Source organism: Nilaparvata lugens, chromosome 11 (assembly GCF_014356525.2).
Source record: "Nilaparvata lugens isolate BPH chromosome 11, ASM1435652v1, whole genome shotgun sequence".
Lineage (NCBI taxonomy): Eukaryota > Metazoa > Arthropoda > Insecta > Hemiptera > Delphacidae > Nilaparvata > Nilaparvata lugens.
The window spans coordinates 10,018,010-10,033,735 of NC_052514.1; the positions used below are offsets into that span (position 1 = coordinate 10,018,010).

Sequence of the window (15,726 nt, forward strand, 5' to 3'; positions counted from 1 at the left end):
GGATTATTTTCCCGACACATCCTGAGAGTGATGCCTACATGATCTCAAGGCTTGTGCGTTTGATTATGAGAGATCAATATATTGAGATGGGTTCCGAACCATGGCTTGATTTTTTCAAGATTTCAAGACGTATGTAGTTCTATGATTGCATCTTGCAACTTTTGTCTTCTCCTTCCAGCTTCCATGCCTTATCCATACCCTTCCCTTACCCTATTTCTCTTCTGGTCACGAACCATGTGTATTTTTAAACTTCATAAAGAATACGATGTTTCTCACCTTACATCGTGCATTCTCTGTGCATTCCCCATTCAACTTTCTTGCCCTACTATTGCATGATGCTTCCCATCTCTATCCATCAACCTGAATGTTCATTAAAACTACAAATAGCCCAGCAGTTCTTACTTATCGTAGGCCTACACCTATTTTATTCATGAACCCTGCGTAATTTAGAACTTCAAACAGGATAATTATAGTTCTCAGCTTACATCTTTCATCTTCTGTGCCTTTTCCTTTCAACTAGCTTCCCTATTCTTGCCTTTTCTCGCACTTCTATCCGTAGAACTAAATGTCATATCTCAAACTACAAATAGTTGCATGCTCGTTTTCCACTAGGCTGCCTCATTCTTGCCTGTTTCCCACATCCATCCATAGAACTAAATATAATATGTTGAACTATAAATAGTTGCATGCCTCTGTTCAACTAGCTTGCCTTGTTCATGCCTGATTGCCACTTCCATCCATAGAACTAAATATAATAGTTCATGAATGCAAATAGTTGAAATAATACAACTAGTTAAAATACAGCTATTTGTATTTCAACTATTTGCATGAAAGGTATGCAAATAGTTGAAATAATACAACTAGATAAAATACAACTATTTGTATTTCAACATAATTATAAATGAAATGAAATGAATAAATAATTTTTCATTAATTTCATTTCATTTATAATTATGTTGAAATACAAATAGTTGTATTTTAACTAGTTGTATTATTTCAACTATTTGCATGCCTCTGTTCAACTAGTTTGCCCTATCCTCACCTGTTCACCACTCCCATCCATAGAACTGAATATAATATGTTGAACTACAAACAGTTGCATGCCTTTCATGCCTCTTTTCCTTGCCTTCCACTCAAGGCACCCAACTCGAGCGATACAGTTTATCTCAGTAAGGTCAGGGTCTATTACTCTGGATAACAGAGGCACAACCAACTCATTACACAAGTTTCGGCTCGGATGCATTGATTTATCGTTAAGTAAGACGTTGCTACAGTCAAATTCATCCCGAACTGACAGCATTAGCTGTATGGAAAGCTTAAATGCCACCAACAAAGTAGAGCTGACAGTAGATTCCACTAGTATACAAAGATTCAACCATTGTCGCTTAAATTGGAACTCGGAACTCGGAATTAGAACCAATTGTTGTTATTTGACTACATAATATCGAACGCTTGATGAAATACTATAGAGTAATTCACTCTAACTTGTCAGAGTTGGCTGAATGGGGAGCACTGATGTTAATCATTAGGATTGCTGACACTTACAAGTAAATGTCAATAAATAAATCACTGGGTCAATCGACAAACTTGCAAGTTCAAAGTTGCATCAACAATGAACACCAATCAAATGAGTTTCAAGTTGAATGTCAATTGTGTTTTGTACAATAAACTTCCATGAATTGCTCGGCAGTATTGTATTACGTTTAAATAGCAATAGTCATCTACCGAATGTAGCATTATAATGTATTATAACTAGAATACAAGAGTTGGAACGTATTCGATAATAGTCTAGATCAATGGTCGCCAAACTTATGAGCATGTGAGCTAGAATAGCATTTATAAAACTTCTAGTGAGCTACCAAGGAATATTAGACTGAAGAAAGTATCTTTTATTGCCTATAAAGATACATTTCTAGTATTGAAATCTACTTATCTCATACTAAAAAGTATAACAACAGTTGAAATGTATATTTCAATGAGAGCAGTGGAACGTACTCTTTTTGGTCATCAAATATTTTCTTGATCGTATGGAGTGTACGTTGTAGCCGCCATTCTGATGAAGTTGTCCAAATGTTTATCAGTCAGTCTGTTCCTATATCGATTATTCATGAATTTCATACTTGAAAAAGATGCTTCACTCAAGTAAGTAGAGCTAAACATAGCTTTCAACCTCAATGCAACTTGAATAATAATTGGATATTTTTCTTTGGGGACTTGAGGCCAAATATTTCCAGTTTTAGAAAGTGATCTGAGAGACAGATCATTTTGAAAATCCATAAATTCCATTTCAACTGAAGCCTGATCTCCACCAAAATTTTGTACAACACAAGCTGTAAAATCTTCTGCATAGATCTCTACAAAAGAGAGTTGATGATTTGTACCATATTAATTTGATATGCTTTTAAATTCTTGAAATCGTTGATCAAACTGTTGTCTCAAGTCTGAAAGAATTGTAACGTATTCTTGGTTATTGCTGCGGTGCTGTGAAGGATTTTTCTCGTCATTGATTTTCTTCAGACTGGGAAAGTGTTTATATTCAAACTGGATGACATTCTTCTGCACGAGCATTTCTGTGAGCTACCAAAAACTACCCCACGAGCTACCGGTAGCTCGTGATCGACTGTTTGGCGATCACTGGTCTAGATCAAACATTTTCCTAAAATATAGTCGTACATTGAAAAGTACCATGGGTGAATATTGTCACATATTGTATATTGTTACTTATGGTTGCATATTGTCACAGCCTTCCAGAATAAATTTAATTAAATTTCACTATATTATATATATCTTCAAATTTGTGTTGGACACATCTCGTCTGCATTAAAACATTTATCGTCAATACCATTCTCAATCTTTGAAAAAGCTGGTTTTTTTTTTATATATTTCGAACTGATGGAACCTTAATGACCGTTTTCCGATCTTGGGATTTAGCTAAGTTCTATAGTGAGGTCCACGTTATAATGGCAGTGGAAAAGGATAGGAGAACAGCGTTGCTGATTCTCTGCCTTGCCAGATTATATTTCTACATTTTTAAATAACGATCTGGTTGCGTTGCGGAGCTAGAAAAGAATAGCGCTATCTGCTTTGTCGAATGATAGACAAGGATAGCAAGTCCAATGTTGATCAAATACTGACATTATAACGTGGACCGCACTATAGGCTTAAACAGCTGGAGTCAGAAAATTGGCTCACCGAAACGGGGCTTAGTCGCAGTTTTTATAATATTTATTTTCTCATTTCTATAATTGGAAACGGAGAAATGAAACATACCTAAATAATTCAAAATTGCAGGAACTTTACACTATTTTCTCTTTATTTTATTTTGTGTTTAATCGTATAGTTTTTCGAAATTTAATTTAAAAGTGGACTACAACTACGCCCCGTTTCGGAAAGCCAATATTATGTCTCCAGCTGTTTAAAGTCTGGAACTTAGCTAAATCTCGAGCTCGGAAACCGGCCCTTGGAGTTCCTGATTACTTTTTTCTATGATATGATTTTAAATTTGTCTATGAATTGTATATGGATTCATGACATGATTTATGGATCACAATTTCAATTTAATGTGATAAATAATTCAAATGAATATTCACTGTGATTTTAAAAAGGTATTGCCACATAATTCCACCTAGTTACCTGAGCACAAGCCTAGAAATCATGTGGACATCAACCTCAGAAAAAAAAAGAAATATGCAACAAGTGGGAAAAGACGGGAAGTTAATCTACTTGTCAAACCAGTAAGAACTGTCGATAGAATTATAGTACGAGAAAAAAGCTACTATTGTTTACATACAGCTGTTGTAGTGAAGTGTTATCCGAGAGAGAAAGAGAACGAGAGAGAGAGTGTGTGAGTGAGTGGGAGTGTGTGAGTGAGAGAGAAGTAACTGTACAATAGCACAGTCTCAGGTGCCGCGCGACCTTCTCTGTCCTTGGAGAAGCCTCCTTAGCTCAGTGGCAGAGCACTGGTCTCGTAAACCAGGGGTCGTGAGTTCAAACCTCACAGGAGGCAAAAAAATTTTGACTGATTTGTTCAGTGAATAAATATCATTAATAATAATTAATATTTAGTGGAAAAAAAATTATTTCGCAAAAATACTTGTGGAAGACTGTCAAATCGTCAGTATAGGTACCATCCATTATCAGGTACCATCCGAATTCAAATGATTTATTAAAACCGGTTTAAAACACCCCTGATTAAAAAAAAACCATCACATGATACAGATAATAAATTATAGTTGAATGATTTTTTCAACATAAAAATTATTTCCTTATGTTGAAAATAGAAATATAGCTCACAAGAAAGAAATGAAAACTACGAGTTCCGTTGCATAGTTTCTTGTAGTTACGAACAAGATTTTCAACTGTTAAAAAAAAGTAAATTCGTATGGCTTTTGTTGGTGGGGAGTCCCTTGCGGGAAGGTCCCACCGCCTGAATATAATATAATTTAAGCCGTCAATGGCTTACGCCTTACGACTGTCATACTTCAGCCGGGACCGACAATTTAACGTGCCCATCCCATATAACACGGGAGTGATCTGGTTAAAAAACTTTTGGTATTGAGAGGGTTTGAACCCGGGATGATCTCTTTGCTGCTACGCAGGCACTCTATCCACTAGACCACGGATTACTCCGTTAAACTGTTAAATATTACATGGAAGAGAACCATATCTTTACTGACATGTCTGATAACTGATTGGCCATAATTTCAGGAAGAAACAGAAATAGGTCAAGCTACTGTATTTATCAAACGTCACAGTAGAAATTGAGGGTAACCAAACAATTTCAGAAGTTCAGCAATATTCTGAAACGAAGCCATTTGTCATTTTGTTTGTTTGGCAGTGGATTGAAGAGGATAAGATTGTTGATAAGCTGAAAACGAACTGCTCCAGCCAAGATTAATGAGGGAGAATTTTTCAAAACGCTAAGAAAACTTTTCAAAGAGCAGCTATTCTTGGCAATTGTTAACATGCGTTCCTTCATAAGCTTGGATAGATGGGTGTTGGAAAAGAAAATCATCAAAGAGAGACATTTGATTCAGTATCTAACAGAAGTCATCTGTCAGAAGCTGGAACCATCAATGGAATGATATGAGTCAGTCTACACTGATGGTGTTGATTGACTTGAGCAAGGCATTCGATTGTATCTATCACCCGCTGCTTCTGAAAAAACTGAAAAATTATGGTTTTTCTGAGAGTAGTGTGGCATGGGTGAGGTCATACCTTCTTGACAGACAGCAGTGTGTTCGATTGGACAGCACGTCTCGATGGAGGGTGGTCAACAGGGGGTACCTCAGGGTTCAGTTTTGGGACCACTACTGTTTAGTTTGTATGTAAATGACGTAACTGACCGACTCAGACACTCCAGATATCATCTTTATGCAGACGACCTACAGATTTATAGACATTTCAAGACTGATAACTTTGGTGAAGCAGTTACTCTTATGAATGAGGACCTGACTGCTGTCTCACTCTGGACAGCACAACATGGATTGAAAATTAATGAATCAAAATCCAAACAATCGTTATAGGTAATAGAAGACTTTTGAACCAACTTGACTTTAACCATGGACCTTTCATTGAAATTAACTCTCATAGACTGGATTATAGTGAAAACATTACAAACTTAGGACTTACATTTAACAGACATCTAGACTGGACTGAACAAGTGACAAAGACTTGCAACAGGGTCTTTGCAGGCATTCACTCTCTGAAGAGAATTGGAGCTATTATCCCCTTACGGGAGAGAATAATGCTTGTGAAGACCTTGATATTTCCGCATTTCCATTATGGAGATGTGGTCATACAGGACATGACAGTGACTCTTTCTGAAAGACTGCAAAGGGCTCAGAACTACTGCGTGAGATTCGTCTTTGGCCTTGAAAGGGACGTCCACATAAGCCCTTACATCACTCAGATGGGTATTTTGAAGCTTCGAGACAGCAGAATTTATCATGTGCTGATGCTCCTCCACAAGGTTCTGGCAACTGGGTCTCCTCTCTACTTGAGTCAGAAATTTCAATTCCTCGCAGGAATCAACAGAAGAGATACGAGGCATGGTGCGAGCCTGTTGAGCATTCCCATCCATCGCACTGTGACATATAATAGGTCGTTCTGTGTGACCGCTTGCAGACTGTGGAATAGCTTACCCGCATCTTTGAGGAGTGTGGAGAGGCGGACACTGTTCGGCGCGGAGGTCTTGGCGTGGCTGAGGGAGGGCGATCGGGGCATAGGATGAGGAGGTGTGTATGCGTGGTGTGTTTGCTTGTGTGGAAGGTGTGTGTTTGCGTGAAATTTTCTTGTTTCTTGCTTAAAAATTAAAAAAAATTTTCCTATAACTCTATTTTCTAACTTTTTTTTTTGATTTTCTTTCAGTCTAAAATATATTCTACTAAATTGAATGAATTGTTTTTGTTTTTTTTTCTCAATTATTGATTTATATTATATACATATATATATATTTTTTTCTATCATATTACTTATTATTATATTTAAGAGATTATTTCATTATGTTTTGATGTAGATGCATTAGAATTGTATAGGAGGGTAAGTGGGAGAGAGGGCCGGCTGCGCCCTAACTTCGCCCTCCAGGTTAAAATAAAGGCAGCCTATCTATCTATCTATCTATCTATCTATTCATTCTGTAATCACAATGATAAGACCTTCCAACTGAGATCAATATTCCATTCATAGCTCCGCAAGATTTGAAATAACGGAGCACCCAAGCTATAGTTTATGCTGAGGCACGTAAACGACATTCATCAATTCCGTCACTGCATTCTCAGACACTTCGGATTCTCAGGTTCCAGAAGGATTAAGAGCCTTTGAATGCATTTTATGAATGAAATTCTCCTCCTATTTTCTCATCTTATTCTCTTCCAATCTTTTCTCGATGTCGTCTGCGGTTGATCTCATTCTTTCTCTCGTTCAGCGGTCGTCTTCGATTATTCAAAGGAAATAAGCGGAGATCTTTTAGCTTCAAATATGTGGGTTAGTTGGGTTTTGGTTTATTTTTCTCCAAAACAAAGTGGGATTGAGAACAACTAGTTTTTTCTCATCAAGTGCTGTTTGCACAGTGTCATCATCATCATCTTACGTCCAAGGATTAGGATATTGCCTGTTCCGACTTATACTTTGTTCAAACTGCCATGAGCCCTGAAGGATATATCATTTCTGGAAAATTATTGGTTTATAACTGACCTAGAGCCGTCTATACAGTGCCATTCTAAACGGAATCTGGATTGAATCAATCTTAAGTTTCGTTTGCTAAAATTTAATTCATATTGACATCAAAGTGCATTTATAAACCACCAGGTAATTCACTTTAAGCTTTCAGTGTGCAAAAAGTTCTTGAAGCTATCAACTTAACCTATAGTCTGTCCAAACTGCCATGAGCCCTGAAAGATTAAGCCGACCCTCGCTCCCCCACGCGCAGGCACACACGCCCGGCCTACCTGCGCAATTGATATACTATGTATACTACGTAGTATATAGGTAGGCAGACCATCCCTTTACCCACACACACAAAAGGAGACTGCGCTTGTGTGTGTGAGTAGTAGGAGGGTCGGCCTAATCCTTCAGAGCTCATGCCTGTTTGGACAGAGTATACAAACAGCTTATACAGTAGTTAGTGAATTCAAAAGAGTTATGAAAATCATACACAACATGAATTACATTTATTGCAATCTTTTACGAGGCCTTCTAATTGATCTATAATTTAATACTGGTCGATAATTTAATACTTGAAGGGGTAGCTTTTCTGCGGACATTATTTTTACATGATCCTTCCATTGTATTAGGTATTCTACAACTTTTTCATCCAAATTGAATATTCCCTCTCAGATCGGATATCTTCATTTCTAAAATGATCTCTCCGATTGCAGCCCTTGGTTCTGCGGAGGAATCGCATCTCTGCCGCCTGCACTCAGTTTAGATTAAACTGAATTTTATTTAAAACTGGATTAAATCCATATCAAGTCTTGTTTGTTATGAAGTGAATAATTTTACGTTCAGCCACCAGAAAATCCAGTTGAAGCTGTGAGTGTACAAACGGCCCCAAATGTACAATTCAATGCTATTTTCTTAAGTGCAGTCAGATTGACTTGTAAAATACATGAGGTTGGGTTGAAACTGAAAGGAAAAATAGGTTTATTATTTTCGCTCTTTGGGACAATTCGTTTCAGAAATCTTTGTTTCAGAAGGATGAATGTACAGAAATTGCAGAAAAATCATTGAAAAAAAGATGATAATAATATTATTGTGTTCATAATATAATAAACAAGATAAGATAATAATATTATTGGCTTCATGGAACATGGATATAGGGGGTATTGTGTATTGTGGGTATTGTGTAATAAACAATTTCTGAACTGAAGTGGGTCATTTAAATAAGTCGGGAGGATTGACAAGTAAGATAAAACGAATCGGAAGGAGAATTAGCAAGATTGAAAAGAGGAGCTTGTATCAAATCAGAATCAAATAAGAACACTGAAAAACATTCAAGAATCCCCGTTCAAATACTTTATTATGAAATTGATTTTATTTTTTCATGATAAAGTATTTGATGAATGATAATATTATAATAATAAGAGGATGTCAATGAGTGTTTACGAAAAATTACATGTTTCATAGAAAGTTCTAGTACCTTGATCCATGAATTACGAACAAGAACACTTTGTTAAAGTATTAGAAAGTTCTAATACTACACCAGCAGTAAACCCATTCCATTTACAACCATCCCTTACAACAGTATCTACGTCACATTAATCACACAATTCCTCCCCATATGGACACACATGCCCCTTCTGAAACCATCCCACATCTGCAAACTCTGCAGATCCTACTTGGGGCAATTTCAAACTCCGGCATCCCATAGATGACACTCACATGACATACCGCACTGTCTTGTTGTTTTGGTCACACTCTGACACAATCACACTCTAGCACAATCACACAGACACATTCTCATGATCACTAACCCTGACACTCACATCACTCCTACTCACAAACTCACACACAAATTGTTAAACACTCAAACTATAACACTAACATATACTCTTCACATAATTCATACCAATACATTTCAATACTCCTACTGACACAATCAAATCCTCTCGCATACTAATATTCAAATACAATCAACCAAATATTCTAATAATCAGACAAACAAGTGGGCTCCTCCACTTATTTATACATAAACAAGGGTAGCTTCTTCTTCTTGTAGTTCCTATCCGTTTCGGATGTTGGCAACCAGCATGGCAAGCCTAATTTTGTCTAATTTAAAGGGTAATTTTGTCTAATTTCTAAGCCTAATTTTAAGGGTAGCTCGTTCTTGCTAATGCCTAGAGACTCGATTCGTTGTCCATTTGTGAGCTTGCTGGTTTGTTTGTTCGACGATTACCTCCGATTGCTTCCATCCTTAGACCAGTTATAGAATAGAAACGGCCCCTTGTATATTCAAACTGAAAGTCGACGAAGCCAACATCTACTGCCATATCGCCAAATCGTGACGTCAGCATCGGATAGAAAACTTTTCTGTAGAGTTTGTTTACATTGTTTTCCATAGCAGATTGTGTCTATTCTAGCGGGAGCGCAGCGGGAGTTTACCATTTTAATGAATAAAATGCTCCCTTCATTGCCGCTGTTCTTTGCTCAAAACTTTTTCTTTTTTCTTTTCATTTTTGAATTTTTCATTTGACATTTTCAATTTCAAATTACTTAGTATAAGACGGTACTCGTCCCACACACAAGTCTATGACTCATGTGGGACTATACCTTTATTGCTGGGTCAGAGCACTTTGATTGGGTATTGTGTAGGCTATTCATTACATGTTTATTTTTATTTATTTTTTCTAATGGAGGCTTGTATTTTTTTAATCATGTTACTTATTTAATTTACGTTTTGCAAAATAAGACCTTCAAGACTTTGTTGATTATTGGATTCTTTTGTATGTCTATCCATTTAGTCATCCAACTATAGCTTATTCATGTAGTTTAGCCTAGATCAAAAAATTTGTTCTAATCATTAATCATTGTGTGCTGAATACCTCAATAAAGCATTATTGAATTGAATTGAATAATAATTTACATCCTTCTGAAATATACACAATCTGAAAGTTTTCTATCCGAAGATGACGTCACGATTTGGCGATATGGCAGTAGATGTTGGCTTCAGAGGCTAGACTTCCCAGCGTGTCTATTCTATAACTGGTCTAAGCTTCCATCAATAAACTTTTCAACACATATTCTTTGTATTGAGTCATTGTATACAAGGCAACTTGTTATAGTTTGAGTATCAAGAATAAAATCATAAATGACAACAAAATATTTCATTGAAGTATCACAAATTCTTTTTATTGAGCCAATAGCCTTTCTATTGAGTCATTAAACAGATCAGATTTGTTAGCCAACGAAATTGACTTACTCCCCCGTCCTTTTTTAGAATAAAACAGGAGAACATTGGAAGTACATTGGAAAAAATATTAGATGATTTAACATTCACCTGACTGCTGATTTGTATTTAGCAATCATAAATAATAATAATATCGAGTGAACTGGCTGGCTCAGATCTGGTGTCAGAGTTTTCAGATCGCAACTGATCAATTCCAGGGCCTCTGACATTAGACTACCTAACGACTGCTTTTCAGGCAGCCGGGACCGACGATTTAACGATTAATTATAATAGTAATTGAAATGTATTCGTAAGGATGTGTGTAGGATATGTTGTTGTTATAGTTTGAGTATTAAGAATACAATCATAAATGACAACAATATACTGTATTTCATACAATTATCACACAGGCTGTCCTAAATGCGCCGACACGTGATTTCAGTAGATGTAGACAATATTTTTTTGTGTAGTTGAGAAGTTGATATTGTGGTAATTATTCATATTGAATGAAAAAGACTAAGAAATTGTCAAAGAACCACTGATTTATTTAACCACTGATTATTTCAACACCAAAAACCACAAAAAAACCACTGATTATTTCTAATTATCATTAAATCAGTGGTTTTTTTACAATTTCTTAGTCTTTTTCATCCAACAATATTTTTGTTCACATCAACTCATTTCCTTTAACATCTGTCTGTGCTCTATTTTTACACAATCAGTAGGCTACAATAGTCAATGAGCGAGTTCTTCAGCCCAGGGTCCTCATTAGTATATTTATTTATCCAAACACTTCACAAGACAGATATTTTATATCCAATGTAAACTATTACATTAGTAGCCTATTTGTTTTTTCAACAAAACCTGGAATAAATTCCCTCCATTTCATTCATTCGTTTCAAATCATACACAATTTTTAAACTATTTGATCCCAAGCTCCTTCTTATCCTCCTCACCCTATCATTCTTCTTCATCTTTTTCCCTATCGTTCTTCATCTTATCCCTATTATTTCTTTCTTCTTTAAACTTGAAATGAATTCCCTCCATTTCATTAATTCGTTTTAATCATACACAATTTTTTAATTATTCCTTGATTCTAAGCTCTTTCTTATCCTCCTCTTCCTAACGTTCTTCTTCTTCCCTTCTCCATCTTATTCCTCTTCATCCTCCCACTATCCTGTCCACTGTTATCATCAATCCTTCGTCGCTAGGCCATGTGTGGATCTGACAGTTGAGAGAGAGAGAGAGAGAGAGTGAGTGTGAGCGTGAGGAGCGATACCGATCCTCATATTATTGAAGTCTGACTGCTTCGACCCTCAACTGAAGGGGGGGTCTCAAGGACAGCCATATCAAATTATCAGCACTTCCCCTCCAGCCCTGTCAATCTCCCCTTCCTTATCAACCAACCCCCCTGCCAACGGGAAGACGTCTCATGTTCAAACCCCCCGCCCCGACCATTATACCCCTCATCCTATAATGGTCCTCTTATTAGTGAGATTGACATGACGATTCACAAACACACGCACACACACACACACACACACATGTTACGTAGTTGTCATGTGAGAAGCTAATATAATTGGTATCTGAAATTATTGTTGAATCCGCCTATAGGTAACACACCAATTGGCTTGGTGTAACATTGTCAATATTACCTGAGAGAGATAATAATAATTATTATTAAGAGTTGAATGAAAAAGACTAAGAAATTGTCAAAAACCACAGATTTATTAATACTTAGAAAGACCGGTTTCGGTTATTACACCATTGTCAATCTCTGATAAACTAAAGTTACTAGTGAACTTAGTAAAGTAACTTACTAAAGTAAACTTAGTTTGTCAGAGATTGACAATGGTGTAATAACCGAAACCGGTCTTTCTAAGTATCAATAAATCTGTGGTTTTTTGACAATTTCTTAGTCTTTTCATTCAACTCTTAATAATTACCACAATATCAACTTCTCAACTACACAAAAAATTATTAAGAGTTTTTCTTATCCATTCTTAAGTAATTCCATATCATGAAATAATGATAAATTTATTCATTCTAATTGAATGAATCAATTTTCAATTGAAGTTTGGCAATTTGGGCTCCAGCCTGTTTCTTTTCGCAAGTGTTTCGATTGTATTTTATGTGGAATAATTTAGATAAATATATTTATAAGTATTTATGGGTTTTCTTTTTGGGAGTACTGATTATCGAAACAATCGAAAATGATCAAATCCTCATTTTATTGTGAGACGAACATATTCAAAACTCTTCAAAAGAAATTTCAAGTGTGAATCACTTAAAGATGGCTCTTGAACAGTTGAAACTAGTTGTGTTATAATAAACTGACGGTACTTGATAATTTTTTATTGTTTTTCAATCTAGAGTTATGAAAAAATAAAGGGTACTTCAAGATTTTTATATTGTTTTCATTAATCTAAAAAGTAGCCCATGTGAATGAAGTGTTTTTTTCAATCTAGAAGTATGTTCATATTGAATATCATACATCGATATTGTTTTATTGTAAATTTTTTGTATTTTCATTATATACATCGATATGTATAGTATCACTACATTCTCATATTCTAACACACTTATTGAACTTCTTCCTGAATATATATTTCTGTAAATAATATATTGAGCAAGAAGCTCAAGAATTGTGTTATTTTTTATGTTGTTTCTGCAATATGAGCTGACTTGAACTTGAATCAAGAGAACATTACCAAACATTAAGGATGTGTTTCAATGAAGTCATGGAACTGAAAGTAGGTATCCAATGGACTATCAAAATAATAAAAGAATGTCGATCAAGAACACGCCAAAGCAACAGAAATCAAAGATTTCTAAGAAGTAACAGAAGTTGTGAAGCAGGATAATAGGGGAACAGATTTACTAGAAAAAAAGATTCCCTTGAGCATTTTTCTCGGTAATTTGAGCAAAAGTCTAAATTTCTAAATCGTGTTTCAGTAATTTTTAGCTGGATGAAACAAACTTAGGTACGATTCTTCTTGCTAGGTCGCGCGCTTGTCGGTTCAGCCATCTTGTTGTGTTCAGCCATTTTGCTGCTCGGTTCAGCCAACAAGCTGCTGGCGTGTATGTTAAATGTGAATTTTTTCTGATTCTTGAATGAATAAAAATGAGAATTTTGACTGAGAATTTTCAACTTCAATTGGATTATTAATTTTTAAATGATTTAAGGTTGTTATTAATAACAGCATCACACACACAAACATTTGTTGGATTTCAGTCATCATTTTACCCATAATTATTCATTTTTCATATTCAATGGTAACTGTAGGAAAAGTTAAATGTGAAATACGTCAGCAAAGTTCCTCTGCTGCACTCAAGAAGCCATTCCGCCCTCGCCTACGGCTCGGGCGTAAACGTTTCTTTCGGTGCAGCAAACTGTCACTTTGCGCACTAGTTGCACAAATAACTTTTGTCACAACATGTTTCGGTTTCGGACATTTATGCCATTTTGCAATTTCCTATTTGCAAACGTAGAAAGAGTGAACAGAAATCATAGAAAAAAAGAGGAATGGAATAAGATACAGGAATACAGAGTTTCTAGAAAAACAAATTTCCCGGGCTGACAAATAATTTTTGTATAGTAGCGCTCATCGAATTTCCATCTAGCTGTTTACCCTGTTGTCGATATTTGCAGTAGCAGAAGTCTTTGGGATGATTTACAGCATTTAATTGAGATTTTCGTTCAATAATAATTATTTATTAATTAGCATTTGAACAAATGCAACTTCCAATTTGTTTCCATCTGAAAAACAGATTTCCTATTTGCACACGAAGAAAGAGAGAACAAAATCAAGAAAGTTGAGAAAAAGACAGGGAAGGAAAAGAATGAGGATAATGAAGAAAAATAATATTTTTCATACATCGATATTGTTTTATTGTAGATTTTTTGTATTTTCACTCTCCCTCATATTATGGAAAAAGAAAGAAAGGAAATAGGAGGAGAACGAGAATAAGTAAACTCATGACGAACATGGTACTCATGTGCGTGACATGTGCGTCATATGAGGGAGAAAATATTGTTTGGGCGCACCCATTCTATCATTTTTATTTGTTGCGTGCAGTGAAGTGCTATATAATAATGCTTCTTCTCATCACTCTCTAAATTGGGATGTCAGTCAGATCAAGAGTGTATGAGATCTCAACATTCAGATTGTCTCACAAGTACAATAATTAGAAGATTGAAGAGATATTACATGAAATGGAGAAAATGGGAATTGAGTTGCCAATTCAATATTTCTAATAATTTCTCAGGAAAAGTGTATAGAGTATGAGTGAATATTTGGAAGTTATATTGAAAAAATATTCAATTATAGGGAACTACCAGATCCTCTTTATATTCAGAGAGGGTACTGATAATTTTCTATAATGGTTAAACATACAAGTAGCCCTATCAAAATACTTATTAGAGAATTTCATTTATTTATGAGAAGACTATCGCAATACTGAATACTTAAGTTTGAAGCAGTTTTTGCATGGAGATATCGCTCGCAACTCATTGAGGAATTTAACACATGAAATAGAGATGAGATAGTAATTTAGAAATAAGAAGAACACAATGATTGATTAATTACATGTATCTATTATTTTGTAATTTCTTTTTCAGGTTTGCAGATAAAATGTATGTATGATTTATAAAATAAAGAAAAATTGTATTATCTAAAAGCCAACTCCTGGCAGACGGCCGTGTGGCCATTGCTGTAAAAAGTGTATTCTTTTCAACGATGAATTATGTAAGAAAGTGAAATAAAGATTTTTCAATTATTATTATTATTATTATTATTACTGAATACTTAGACATTCACTACAGTTTGTATCAAACAAATGTTAGGTTACCACTATGTGCATATTTTTGTTTATGTTGAAATAGATAGCATTCGAGTCAACAATGCTGTATATCCACTGAAAAAACACTCAACGGGACATCTTCCACTCAACAAATTTATCAACAGAAACAATCAAAAATCTTTTAAAATTTTCTGTTATATTGACATTGATAGGTAGCCATGATTCCTGATACTTAAATTCTTGATAGAAGTCCACCCCTTATTTTTCGGAAATTTTCTGTTATAATCATTTACTGATACGCAGTCATCATTCTTGATACTTAAATACTCAATGGAATATAAAGAAAATAAAAATCTCAGTACCCTTTTTTTGAAATATTTTATCACAACATGTTTCGGACATTTATGCCATTTTCAAGTGAAAATGTAAAAATATTTCAAAAAAAGGGTACTGAGATTTTTATTTTCTTTATATTTATATTACAAGTAGCCCTATACAGAAAAGAGATACTCAATGGAAGCCTACCCCGAATTTTCCGA

General features: G+C 35.2%; 1 non-coding gene across 1 annotated transcript; it reads left to right on the forward strand.

The window, feature by feature from the left end:
• Positions 1–3,934: 3,934 nt before the first annotated feature.
• Positions 3,935–4,006, forward strand: Trnat-cgu. The gene has a single exon. It is a non-coding gene; the product is annotated as a tRNA-Thr (tRNA).
• Positions 4,007–15,726: the final 11,720 nt, after the last annotated feature.